Raw genomic sequence first — 13,533 nt, forward strand, 5'->3', positions numbered from 1 at the left:
ATAATAATAATATACAAAACTACCAAGAAACCATTGTTGTCAAAACTCTGTAAGAACTGAGTGACTGATGCCTGTCATTAATTCATATCCTGATCGCAATGAGGACATTTTGGAAGCCATATGGAGGTGGGTGCAGTTCATGTATGCTCCTTTTCTACCATACATGCACACACTCTCAGAAGCTGCAAATGTCCTTACTGTATGTGAATGCTTGGGAGCTGTCACAAGCACATATTCAGATGTTATAATATTTTAGATTTATGTTAATATGTCACAGGGTTAACATGAGAAGTCAGGAAGTGCCATTCATATATGACTTTGGTAACGATTTCCTTCACCCCACCACACGTCTTGTCACATTCCATGCTGTTCTGGAACTGGCTTATGTTGCCACCTGATCTTAACACTCCAGATTATCATCAGATTCCTCTTCAAGAGTTCCCGACATTCCTTGATTTCTGGGTTGTGCAGTCCATATCTGGTTAATCACAACATATATCTTCAAAAGCCTCCAGTCAATTTTGATTACCATCTGCTGCACATTTGAAAGTCATTCCTGGAATGTAGTGGCCAGACTGACATGTGTTATACCAAAACCTTCATGTCAAAGTGGAGAAGCCAGTTTTGAGAAACTTACTTGAAAAGCATTCTTTTAAAGGGACATTACCCTTGGCTACATACAGCCATCCTTTAAGTTCATTTTTCTCTTTGTTCTTTTTATTAGTTTTTATTTCTTCTTGGAACTCTCAACCAACCATGTTTTCTTTATAAAATTTCTAGATATCGAGAGATTACATTGATAAAATAAATGATTCTCTGTTTTCCCTGGGAAGTTGTTGAGACACCGCAATACAGAGAGTTTGAAAGGGAGGGAATCTAAATGTTTGAAGAACATAGTGAGACTTTCTGAATTTACCTATCTCTTCCTAAAAAAGGAAAAAAGAAATCCAATATCATTTAGTTAGTAGTTAATTGACATTGTACTGGGTGAGGTAGGAGACATCCATCTTCCATTCAAATTATTCTCATCTTAGAGATAATGCTTCTTACAGCTTGAATGGCTAGTACATCTATGGTATAATAATGAATTATTATCACAGTTATTTATGCAATCTGTCCCATCCTCTGTCACCCTTGTTATTGCCATCCTCATCAGTGTTATCCTGTCAAACAGAAAGCCCTAAAACATTATTTCTTATGATCATTATCTTAGTCCATTCAGGCTGACAAAATACCATAGACTGGGTAGCTTATAAGAAACAGGAGTTTATTTCTCACAGTTTTGGAGGCAGGATGTTCAGTATTAGGATTTGGCCAGCACAGTCAGGGGATGAGGACTTTCTTCAGGCTCACAAACTTCTCACTGTATCTTTGGAAGGCAGAAGGGGCTAGGAAGCTCCCTGGGGTCTCTTTTATAAGAATATTAATCCCATTCATGAACGCTCCCTCCTCATGACCTAAGCTCTTCCCAAAGGCCTCACTTCATAATAACATCACATTGGGCATTAGGATTGCAACATATTAGTTTTGGCAGATACAAACATTGAAGATCATAGCCATTCTCCTCCTCTAAGTTTTATTTTGGTACTTCTATATATGATCACTATTATAAATCTGGGGGATAACACAGAAATATATATAGTAATTTGTGTTAAAGAATTCCTAATCCTAAATGAAAGGAGAAAATCTGTTCAAACAAATCAGTGCCAACAACAACAAAAGCTGCCTAATGAGCACTGAAACAGAAAACATCTGTATGGAAGAGGGAGATGTCTCTAGCAATCCATTGTAATGGACTTTGAAGATTTTCTTTTTGGGTCTTTTTCTCCATAATTCCACTATATTTATTGAATATCTATTATATGCTAAACTCTGAGCAGAGTTCCAGCCCTTCCCACCTTTGGACAATACACTTTCCTGCAAGTCACTTAGAGGCTTGGGGAAGTTGAGCTCAGCTAATGAAGTGAAAATTAGCATAACTTCACATTGTAATGAGGGCTGCTCCAGGATATTTACACAATGAGTAGGGTGGAGAAGTAGCCTATAGAGACTGACAAAGGTTCTTTTTTACCATGAAGTCCAGAGTCCCAAGAACAGTTACCTAGAATAATAACTTCCTCCTTAATCTTAGCAGACACACCCAATCTATAAGATTTTAGAATATAGCAGGTGTAGGGATTGAATGCAATACATTTTTATGAACTTCTTCAGGTTAATGGGATTTCTGGTTTTCTCTTTTGATATCTCTTCAAAAGCATTCCTCCAAGTCTTATAAGTAGGAGTTTTGTTCGAGGGCTAAACCAACTACTCATACCTTCGGGGGTTATGTCAAAATAATAATGTTGATTTGCTTCCTTCACTCTTCCTTGAAATGAGATAGAGACATAGATTGTTGTTTATGCCTAATCCCCATTGTCTTTATGTGAATAAAACCATGTCACAAACTTCTCTGTTGGCCTTCTCTACCAGGATGGAAATCTAAGGTTCAATTTTCACTGGAAAATTTAATTTCATTTAGTTGAAGTAAGAGGAATAATAAGGAAAGATTCAACAATGATGTCCTGTATTTTAAAATACTTAAATTCTCCTGTTTGGGGTGGAAAGGTGATTACTCAAGACTTGGGATTTTCCTAATGCACTTAAATACATATGTAGCTATTAGTAAAATATTAGAACACAGTTCATGTTACCACTACTTCTGTTTAAAGGGATTACCTACAGCAGCATTCTAAAAAGCCAAATCAAATCCTTTATGGAATATGAAAGGTGGGATTCTAAAAATAATTAAACATCTAAATTGTCAATCAAGTATACATTAGAAGAGCAAAAAGAAGTAGGACTTTTACAGAAATGTGATGCTTTGCCAGTTTGTCTAATCATAAACCACAAATTGCTAGTTTTATTTAAAATAAGCCCTGGTCTATGAGGCTTGGCTTCAAAGGTATTTTGTTTTGAATTTATTATAATTTATCTCATTTTGTCATTTTATGACACATTTTCCCAAAGGATACCAAGATTTTTAACTAAACCTGAGAGAAATGGCAAAATAGCATGATAATTGGTATTAAATGGATCATTTGTTAAAACATTCTGCTATTCTAGTTCATCTCTCTGCAGGTTCTTTCTTTTTTTTCATACTCCCAAATGATGCCAATTATCTAAAACCTGGAATAATAATTTATTAACCTTCACTTGTCACCTTATTAGCTCAGTCCTTCCATTCTTTTTTCCAAACCCTGCATCATACAGTTATTTTGCATCGAGCAGTACTTTTGATTATAAATAATTACAGTCTATAAAACCATCTATCAATGTCCATTACTTCAGGTAGAACCAAAATCCAATTTTTACTTCTGCAGAGCCTTTAAACATTTTTTTTTTCTGTCCTCTTTTTGGCCTCTCAGAGGGAGTAGTTTTTTTCTCCTCAGATTACTGCAGAGATTCAAGTAACTTTTATATGAGGTATGGGAGAAAGTTCAGGGTCTACTTTGCATAGAACCCTCCTGGCCTCATTTCTGCCATGTCCCTAACAATCTGGCTTTGCCTACCTAAAACAGTATTCTATGTTTACAGAACACCTTCCTTTCAGAGGCTGTTATAAAAAAAGTGCTTAATTCTCCCTACAGACCTATTAGAGCTCTGTGCCTCAGGTAGACATATCAAAATAATGACCAGTAGAGGCACATTTTGAAAATAAGTGGTTTCCTAGTTAGTGTGTTATATAGTAACTGAAAAGTAAAAGAGAGTTAAAACTCACTGACCAAAGAAGATGTGAACACTACACTTATTCTCCCTTTTCTGCAGCTGGTCTGTGGAAACATAACCACATGGATCTCCTTGGAACAAAAGCCTTCCTACCCAGTACAAAGTGGGGGGCTCTTCCAGTGTTCCAACATTTATAGTCTATACACAGAACAATTGTTTTTCCTGAGTGTGTGGGTATCCATCAATGACTAGTTCGCAGGTTGATTTATGCAGTGCCAGGCACTCCCAAAGTACTTGGCAGTCCTGCTTTTTGATATCCAGACCCATTGACTCCATAGGCTTACTTACAGTTCGCAAACTTGTCCTTGGTTTGGACTTGGAAAACAATTTAGTCACCACATAAGTGACTCCAAACTTGTAGCTTTGAAACAAGAAATTATTGTCTTACAGTTCTCCAAGCTAAAAGGCTGAAATCAAGGTGTTGGTGGGGTCATGCTTCTTTTTGAAGCCATAGGGAAGAATCTTTCCTTGCTGCTGCTGCTGCTGGTTCTTCTTCTTCTTCTTCTTCTTCTTTTTTTTTTTTTTTTTAAGATTTAATTTATTTATTTGACAGACAGAGATCACAAGTAGGCAGAGAGGCAGACAGAGAGAGAGAGGAAGGGAAGCAGGCTCTCCACCAAGCAGAGAGCCTGATGCAGGGCCTGATCCCAGGATGCCGGGATCATGACCTGAGCAGAAGGCAGAGGCCTCAACCCACTGAGCCACCCAGGTGCCCCTGGTTCTTCTTTCTAAGATTTTATTTATTTATTTGACAGGGAGAGAAACAGTGAGAGAGGGAACACAAGCCGGGGGTTTGGGGGAGGGAGAAGCAGACTTCCGCCTGAGCAGGGAGCCCTATGGGGAACGCAATCCCAGGACTCTGGGATCATGACCTGAGCCGAAGGCAGACACTTAATGACTGAGCCACCCAGGTGCCCTTTCCTTGCTTCTTCTAACTTCTGGTTTCTGTCAGCAATCCTTAGATTTCCTTGGATTTTCAGAAGCAGTCTTCCAGAGACTTCCAGTCTCTGCTTCCATTGTTACAAGCTGTTTCCCCCTGTGTCTTTTCTAGACAGGTGTTTCTAGAACACCTGCCATATTGGATTAAGGGTTCACTTTACTCCAAGATGACTTCATCTTAACTAATTATAACTGCAAAGACACTACATCCAAATAGGTCACATTTCTGAGTACTAGGGATTAGGACTTGAACATATCTTTTTAGAAGACACAATTCAACCCATAACTGCTCCAATGTACTAATGCAATGTCTTCAAAACTAACCTCAAGTCTGTTAAAAGATCTTCTTGGCCCCAGGGAAGTTTGAGTTTGAGAAAAAGAGACAGAGAGATATTTCCATGTCACCTAGCTCATCACTGTATCTGGAGAATTCATGGTATTCATTAATACTAAAAATATGCTTACTTAAAGCTAAATCAAATGTTTACTTACTTGACTTTTAAATACTGTATCATATTATTCCTGGGTTATTTCAAAAGTGTTATCATGGTCGTCCAGCAGCCAGCAATCAGGGTTTATGTTTCTTTGAATCCTCTATGCCACTTAACCTAAAACAAAATAGAAGCACTGTTCATATTTATGGATTTGAATTGCTTTTCATTATATTGAACTTTCAAAGAGGAAAAAGGTAGAACAGTGGGACATTATCTGGGGATGACCCCTCCACTTCTGCAGATATATCTCCTGGCTGTAGGGTCTTGATGCCACATGTCTTACAGAGTCTGGCTGAGTCTATGTTCAGAAGGGAACAATGCTGCACCTTCCAGCTGAGCCAGAGAAAAGATGTTGTGTGTACAGTCCCATGAGACTAAGTCAGTCCACTTGACCCAACCTGGAGGAATCTTTAGTCATAATATACAAAGAGAAGAAGTTCTGATACTATTAGGTACTGGGTTTCTCTAGAGGAACAGAAACAATAGAAGATTTTATATATGCATATATAATAAGTATATGAGATCTCATATATATGAGATTTATTATAAGGAATTGGCTTCTGTGATTATGGAAGCTGGGAAATAAATACCATAATGTGTCATCTGCAAGCCAGAGATGAAGGAGAGCTGGTGGTGTAGTCCAAGTCCAAATTCAAAGGTCTGAGAAAAAAGAAAACTGATGTTGTAAATTCTAGTCCAAGTTCAGAAGATATATGTCTCAGCTCAGACACAATCAGGCAGAAAGAAAGCAGATTTGCCCTTCCTCTTTTTTGTCATTTTCAGGCCCTTAACAGATTAGATGATGCCCACATATATTACTGAGGGCATTCTGCTTTACTTAGTCTACTGATTTGAATGTTAATCTCATCCAAAGACACTCTCATAGATGCACCCAGAAATGATGTCTAATCTATTATCAGGACACCTTGTGGTCCAGTGACACTGACATATAAAATTAACTTCCATGCATACTCTTGTTGAACCAAATGCTCTTACATATTTACCAGTTATTCAAGAGATATATTTCCTCTTCCCTCTTTGCACTCTGTCCCTGATTTCCCAGGCCAGGTTTGGTGGAATTGAAAGCAGAGAACCCTGTGTTGTCAACACGGGAAACAATTTCTGAGGGTAAAAAAGCACATTTTCCCTCAAATCATTAATACTTCCACCGCATCCATCTCTTTTTCTTTCATTGACCTCTAAATCTCCAAACGTGACCCAAAATTTTATTTCACAAGTAACTGAGAATTACAGATAATATATCGTAATTGAGAAAAGCAGAGAGCTAAGAATTCAGATAAACCCATATTAGCATTCCAAATCTGCTTCTCATTCCCAGGAAGTCTGAGGGCATGGCTTGACCTCTATGAGCTACCAACACTTACATGTAGTATCAGGAGATTAATAAATTCTTAAAGAATGAGATAATAAATTGACAATTGAAAAAAGGCTCATCACCATACCCCTAGTATGTAGGAACAGAAATTTGAAGTCAGTGTTTATTTAATTACTTAGCCCATGTTCTGAAACTTAGCCCATAGTCAGCAAATTACAACCAGTAGGTCAAACCCAGACAACTGCTTGCTTTTTAAAATTTATTTATTTATTTATTTATTTATTTTTTTATTTTTTTATTTTTTTAAAGATTTTATTTATTTATTTGACAGAGAGAGAGATCACAAGTCGGCAGAGAGGCAGGCAGAGAGAGAGGAGGAAGCAGGCTCCCCGCGGAGCAGAGAGCCCGATGCGGGGCTCGATCCCAGGACCCTGAGATCATGACCTGAGCCGAAGGCAGCGGCTCAATCCACTGAGCCACCCAGGCGCCCCATTTTTGCTTGCTTTTATACATAAAGTTTTATTGGAACAGTTCCATGCCCATATTTTGGCATATATTACTTACTACTTTTTTAAAAGTTTTTTTTTTTGTTTATTGTTTTGTCAGAAAGAGAGAGAGCACAAGCAGGGGGAGTGTCAGGCAGAGAGAGAAGCAAGCTCCCCACCCAGCAAAAGCCTGATGTAGGACTCAATCCCAGGGCCCTGGGATCATGACCTGAGCTGAAAGCAGAAGCTTAATCCCACTGAGCCACTCAGGCATCCCATTTACCACTTTTAGAAAAGGTGAATTGAATAATTATGACACAGACAAAAACTTAAAATAATTTTTATTATATCACAAGTTTGCTAACTCCTGATCTAAGCAATCTCATTATACTATTGGGGATACTTATAGTAATATTTGAATTAAAAAGATACAGAAAAATAATATAATAATGTTGTGTCAGTGTAGGCTCATCAATTGTGATACTCTGTTGTGGGACAGTGAGTGAGCAGGAGAGGTTGTGCTTCGGTGGGGACAGAAGATACGTATGAACACTCTGTACTTTCTGTTCAATTTTTTATGAACCCAAAACTTCTTGAAAAATAAAGCTTATTTGCTAAAAATATGTATACAAAGCTCTGACAACAACGAAACACTGAAACAAAAACTCAAATCAAGAAGTCTACTTATTTCAGTACCTGGTCCATTCTTTGTCTATAGAGTAACTAGAAATCATATTTGGCAGCAATCCAGGTAAACAGTGCTTCTAGACACATTCTATTTTTCTAGGATTGCCATACTCATAATACATTATTTTAATATGTCGCTACTGGTTTAAGTATATACCATGTTTACGTGTTATGACACACTAATAATAATACAACTAATAATAGTTATGTCATTATTAACAAGCTGTCACTCTTAGTTGACAAGGATTGTTCTGTCAGGGACAGATGGACACTGTATTCAGCTAACCAATTGCTCTTTTCTGCACTGTGTCTAAGAAATGTAGCATCCTGTGGATGACTGGCTATTTCTAGTGCAGCCACATATGATTTAACTGCCTTCTAGTAATCTGAGCATTGTGTCTCATCAAAAATATTTCAAAAAATCAGCCACCTGCGGATATTAAAGAGGATGTCTTTCTAAAATCTAATATCTTTTATAGCCCTTTCATAAAGTATTTCCTGACAAATTTATTAGAATTAGGAAATTCAAATTCAAACTATTCCTATCATCCAGACTTGACAAAAATCACATGTTCAAAAAAACAGAAAAAACTCACAGAGTTTCAGCAAAAGATATTGCATTTATTTTTTAATCGAAGTTTAAGATAACAAAATAAAATTGTTAGAACTTAAAGTTAAGAAATTAGTTAATGAACCGCTACAAATTTGCAACTGATATCTATATGTTAAAATTCTGTAAGGTTTAGTTGATTTTCCACATTTTACACTGAGAAATAGTGTACGGTAGATGCTAAATAATTCCCAAGTTTGATTCCCAAGGTATATACATGGACATATATAAATCCACATAACCACTCACACACATCCCCACACCCACCAACCCACCTGCACATATATATAGAATAGCCTAATTATTCTGGTAGCAAGGTCAAAAGGACAAGGTGGCCATAAGTTAGTAATGGGTTGGAGGTTTTGGATGGAATGTGGACCTAAATTACTGTGTTACATTACCTTGTTGAAATCTTATTGCTAAAATTTTGCACTGCTAGGCAGTAAACCAAAAAAAAAAAAAAAAAAAAAAAAAAAGAAAGAAAGAAAAGAAAAGAAATTGAGAAAGTGTTAATTTTTAAGCAAGTTTGACAAAGATTGAGTTTCATATGACAAATATTGTCAGCAAGACAGGATTCTGTCAGTGGAAGAAGTTTAAACATTAACAATTTCTGTCAGGCTGTTGACACAATCATGGCAGACATTTCCCAAGATGCTGAGATGACTGCTGGCATTTGTCAACAATCCTGTCATAGTGACAGCAATAAGACCATGTCTGGAAATGTGACAGTTTTGGCTTTGTGCTCCCCTGAGCAATAGCCCAGGTGTTCAGAGAAAGTGTGGGAAAACCCATATTTCTGCACTGTCATTCGAACACAGAAAACACGGGAGGAAAATGAGCTGTCACTCCAATTCCCATGATGCCTTGCTGCTTAGCATAACTCTACAGTGCGGCCCTGGGTCCACTGGTCCATACTCTGACAGATAATTAAGAAAGCAGCAGCTTTTTCTAGACGGCTCTTCCTCATGATTTGCATTTTAGCCAGAGGCGACCAGTTATAAAAAAAACATGATGGAAAGATGGTAAGAAGCCAATTAGATGGATGGATGACTGACTGACAGCTCTCTGGTATTATGACTCCAGATTTCAGACTACATAGCCTGGCAGTTTTCTACAAGAACCAACTTTTTTGCAGGTTGGTAAAGCTGTTAAATGTGGAACTATATATAGCGCTATATAATTTTTGCAAAGTTGTAAATTTTCCTTAAATAAGCATGTATTCTTTTCAATCAGGGTTTGCATTAAACAAGTTTTCACAATTTAATCACAACTTGCGTCACTAAATTTAGCAATATTAAAATTCTAGACAACTTGTAGGCACATTAGCTGTGCCAGTAGAAAAGTGATTAAAAAGCTGAGAACCACGTTGAGCCAGCAGAGCTAAAGTGAACTAATAATTAGAATGTCTGTGCAAATATGCCTTTGGAACTTTGAAATGTACATTGTTTGGTTTGAAGGAACTGAGAGTATAAACCCTAAACTTCCTCTCCATCTTTAGATTCTACACACATATATTTGCCTATTATCCTTGTTCAAGGTCTAATATATGCTTGTGTGTCTGCTACTTCAGCTAATTTTGAAATAAGAAAAATAAACTGTTAGACTCAAGCTTCCAGTTTGGCCGTGATAGTCTAGAGCTTCTAGCCAATGGGAATTAACTCTTCATAATATTGCCCAATTTGGAACCTTAACCAATGTTTCCTGTGTGTTGCATGCTGTGATGTGTATGTTGTATACACACACACACACACACACAGACACACACACTCATGCACACAGTTACGCTTTTCTAGAAGCAAACCATTTGCTATTAGAGCGACATGTCTCCATCTGTAGTTTAAAATGAGAGAATTATTCTTTCAATGTAATGATACCTCAGATTTGTTTGGCATTTTGAAATGGTAAGGGGAGGCGATTATTTCACTCTAAGCTGAATTTTTAGTAAGGAGCATTAACCCAAAGCAAAACTGTGGAGTGTGTTTTCTTACTATGGGTAATGGATCCTCTACAAACTGAAGGTGAATATGAAGCCAGTAGTGGGTCTCAATGTCTTTAGTCACTTGAAACCAAATGAGGTGCATTTTTTTTTTTTTTTTTTTTTTTGGTGTCTGAAGTCCACATTTATTTTCTCTTTGTCTACATGTGAATCACAGAAGAGTCTGCTGACCATGATGCTGGGCTACTGTTCCTTTTCTTTCTTTTTCCCTCTTTTTTCCACATGTACATTTGCAACCAATTCCCGACTGAGTCTCTTGGGAAGTGCTGATTTGAGATCCAGCTGATGAGTCCTGCCTGCATTATTAGAGTATGAAGATAGGTACTTGGTCAAGATGGTTCCCCGAAAATGACTGTTGCAGATTTTATCTAACTAACATTCCTGACATGACCTTGGGGTCATCCTTGAACTGGACAGTTTTGTGGGCAGCTTTTAAGCAAATGAGGTGCATTTTAAAGTTCTATGTTTACCACTCACTTTCCATTTGATGTCAAAATGCATGATTTGGAATGTCTTATCACATGTATTCATCCTTTTTTTTTCTTTTTTGACTGTACTTGTGTTTATCTTTTTGCTTTTGCTTTATATCATCTTGTCAGAATAAGATAAGCTTATTATACTCACAACCATTCTAAAAAATATTCTACCTGTACATACTTAGAGAATATAAACGGAAGTCCAGGGGAGTAATGACAGTTCCATAGCTTACCTCCCAAATTAGAGAGGAATACATGCATGTTGTCTTTCATTAGAAGCATTAAGATTTTTCCTGTAGACATAGTGTGATAACAATAGAAATAGGAATCTTCTTGAAGGGGTTTTGTAATTTTTTTAAAGAAATCCTCTCAACAGTGGAAACTATTATAAAATCAAAATACACTTTCATGATTTAACATTTGCATTCCCTCCTAATTGGCTATTTTAAAGAGAGAAATGCTGAGATATAAAGGGTCCTGATAAGCAATTTTTCAAATAAGAGAAGTAAAAAGCGTTGAAATGTTTGCTAATTTGCCTGGATACTCATGTTCAGAGTTTGGCTGGATCTTTTTCCCTATGTCCTCAGCTTGCACCAGCCATTCATACTTCCTGTGGAAATTTATTTCACTGTTGGATTCTTACTTATGATGCAGTATCAGTACACCCTATTTCCTCAAGCTCTAGGAGAAGTTATGTCTCTTTTGAAAAATAATTAGAATTGAAATCTGAGGAATAGTGTATTATAGACACTTTAAAATAACAACTCTCCTTACTATGCAAAACTTCTTTTGCCTCTAAACTCTGTATTGAGAGAATTTCTGTTTAAGGGGAAAGCCGAAGAAAGATACTTCTTAAAGTGAAGTCAGTTCTGAAAATGCTAGTTTTAAAGAGACCCATTGTATCACTGTAGGGGGAAAAAGATATATTTGTAAATAAAAGATAAAATGTGTTCTTATCAAAACAAAAAGACACCTCACCATAAGACTTGCAGTGTTGTGCCTGGAAAATATAATAAAACTCCGTGGAGCTCATTGTTAACACCCTGTTCATATGAGACTCATTTACAATGTGAGTGGCTGGAATCTGAGCGTAAAGAGCAAAGGGAAGAATATAGACATGTTTCTTAAAAATTGTTTTCCTTCAGTGCATCTGTATTTATAATTGAATATTTGATTATAGATGTGCTTTGTCAGATTTAAAATAGAATATTCTGATAGCATGTAACTCCTGTAGTAACTCCTGTGTGCCTCTCAGGTAGATATATGCAAATAATGATTTGAGACACATTTTGAAAATAACCAATTTTCTCTTCAGCGCATTTTGTACTAAGTAAAAAGTAAAGGAAAGGAAAAGTTAGGTAAAAATAACTGAAGGTGTGAATGATAAAGTTATTTTCCTGTGTTTTTTTAAAATATGGTTTATAGAAATACAGCCTTGTTGATCTCTATAAAATAAATCTTTATAATTCTATACAAAACTGGATTTTTTGTTCAATATTTATCAGAAATTTCTATAAGTAAAATAATAATTGACCTTGAGCAATTTCTAAACTATATCATCAAGAAATAATGTTGTTTAGGGTTAAACAGTAAACGTTAAAAACCATGTCATTAAGGAATAATGCTATTTATGTGGAACTGTTCTTCAGTACCTCATATACTTTTCTAGTTCCCTAAACACCCAAAGGACCTTGCAAACCACTAGTCACAACACAGAGGTGAAATATTTCTTCCTCTCCTTATTGGGTTTGGAGCACCTTCCAGAAGCTGACATATTACTGAAGATCTGTTCATCTTCCCTGATTTGGAATAGAGTCTGGAAGTTCATATACATATACTATATATACTATATATTTGTGAATACATGTATGGCACATAGAAAGAGAGAAAAGAGAGCAATATGAGCCCTGAAGGGATAGAGATACTAGGGGAAAAAGAAATCAGCAATGATTCCTTGTTATACCATGCTCATAAACTGTTCAGAATCCCATTAAAATGAATGGTTTGAATTAAATTTAAAAGTCCAGAATATTAAGATATATATAGAAACACCAGAGCCTTCCAAAGACTAGAGAAGTATGTAGATCCCAACAGTAAAACAAAATTTCCCCTCTCTCCCTACATTCTGATGGTCTTTCTCTTAAATCGCTTTTCAAGCATATCACTAGTCTAGTCTCTGTAACAGCTAACCATAAGCATTTTAAAGGCAGGGGCTGCACCTCACTTGTCGTTTCATTCCTGCACTAAAAATATCAGCTCGTAATAGAAGTTCAGTTAATAGTGATTGAATTTAATGCTTTGCCACCATAAGTTCTCATACCTATAGCAGGTTAATTGCTCAACTGGTTGCTTCCATGTGCTCCAGTTGGGACTAGCCCAAGTTGTTTTACTGTATTTCTCATGCATACGTAAGCCAAGTTAAACTATGTACCTTGATTATAACAAGAATAGATGAGAAGTGATGGGCAGAGCAACGCATGTCCTGGGCATCATTATCACAGGATAAGCATGGAACATTATAGTAACTACATCATAGCACATCATCTAGTGAAAACTGAGCATTGACTGGTCTTCTGTCCCATAGAGAACCATGTATACTGTCTTCCACAGCAAAACTACTCCATGGGTGTAGGTAAAGACAGTAGAATATCGGCAACTTTTTTATCATTCCACCCAAGTTTATCTACCCAAACATTCAAAATATCATTGAAAGATAAATATTTTATCTCATTTGCATATGGGATA

The sequence above is a fragment of the Meles meles genome, chromosome 5 (genome assembly GCF_922984935.1).
Source record: "Meles meles chromosome 5, mMelMel3.1 paternal haplotype, whole genome shotgun sequence".
In the NCBI taxonomy this organism is placed as follows: Eukaryota; Metazoa; Chordata; class Mammalia; order Carnivora; family Mustelidae; genus Meles; species Meles meles.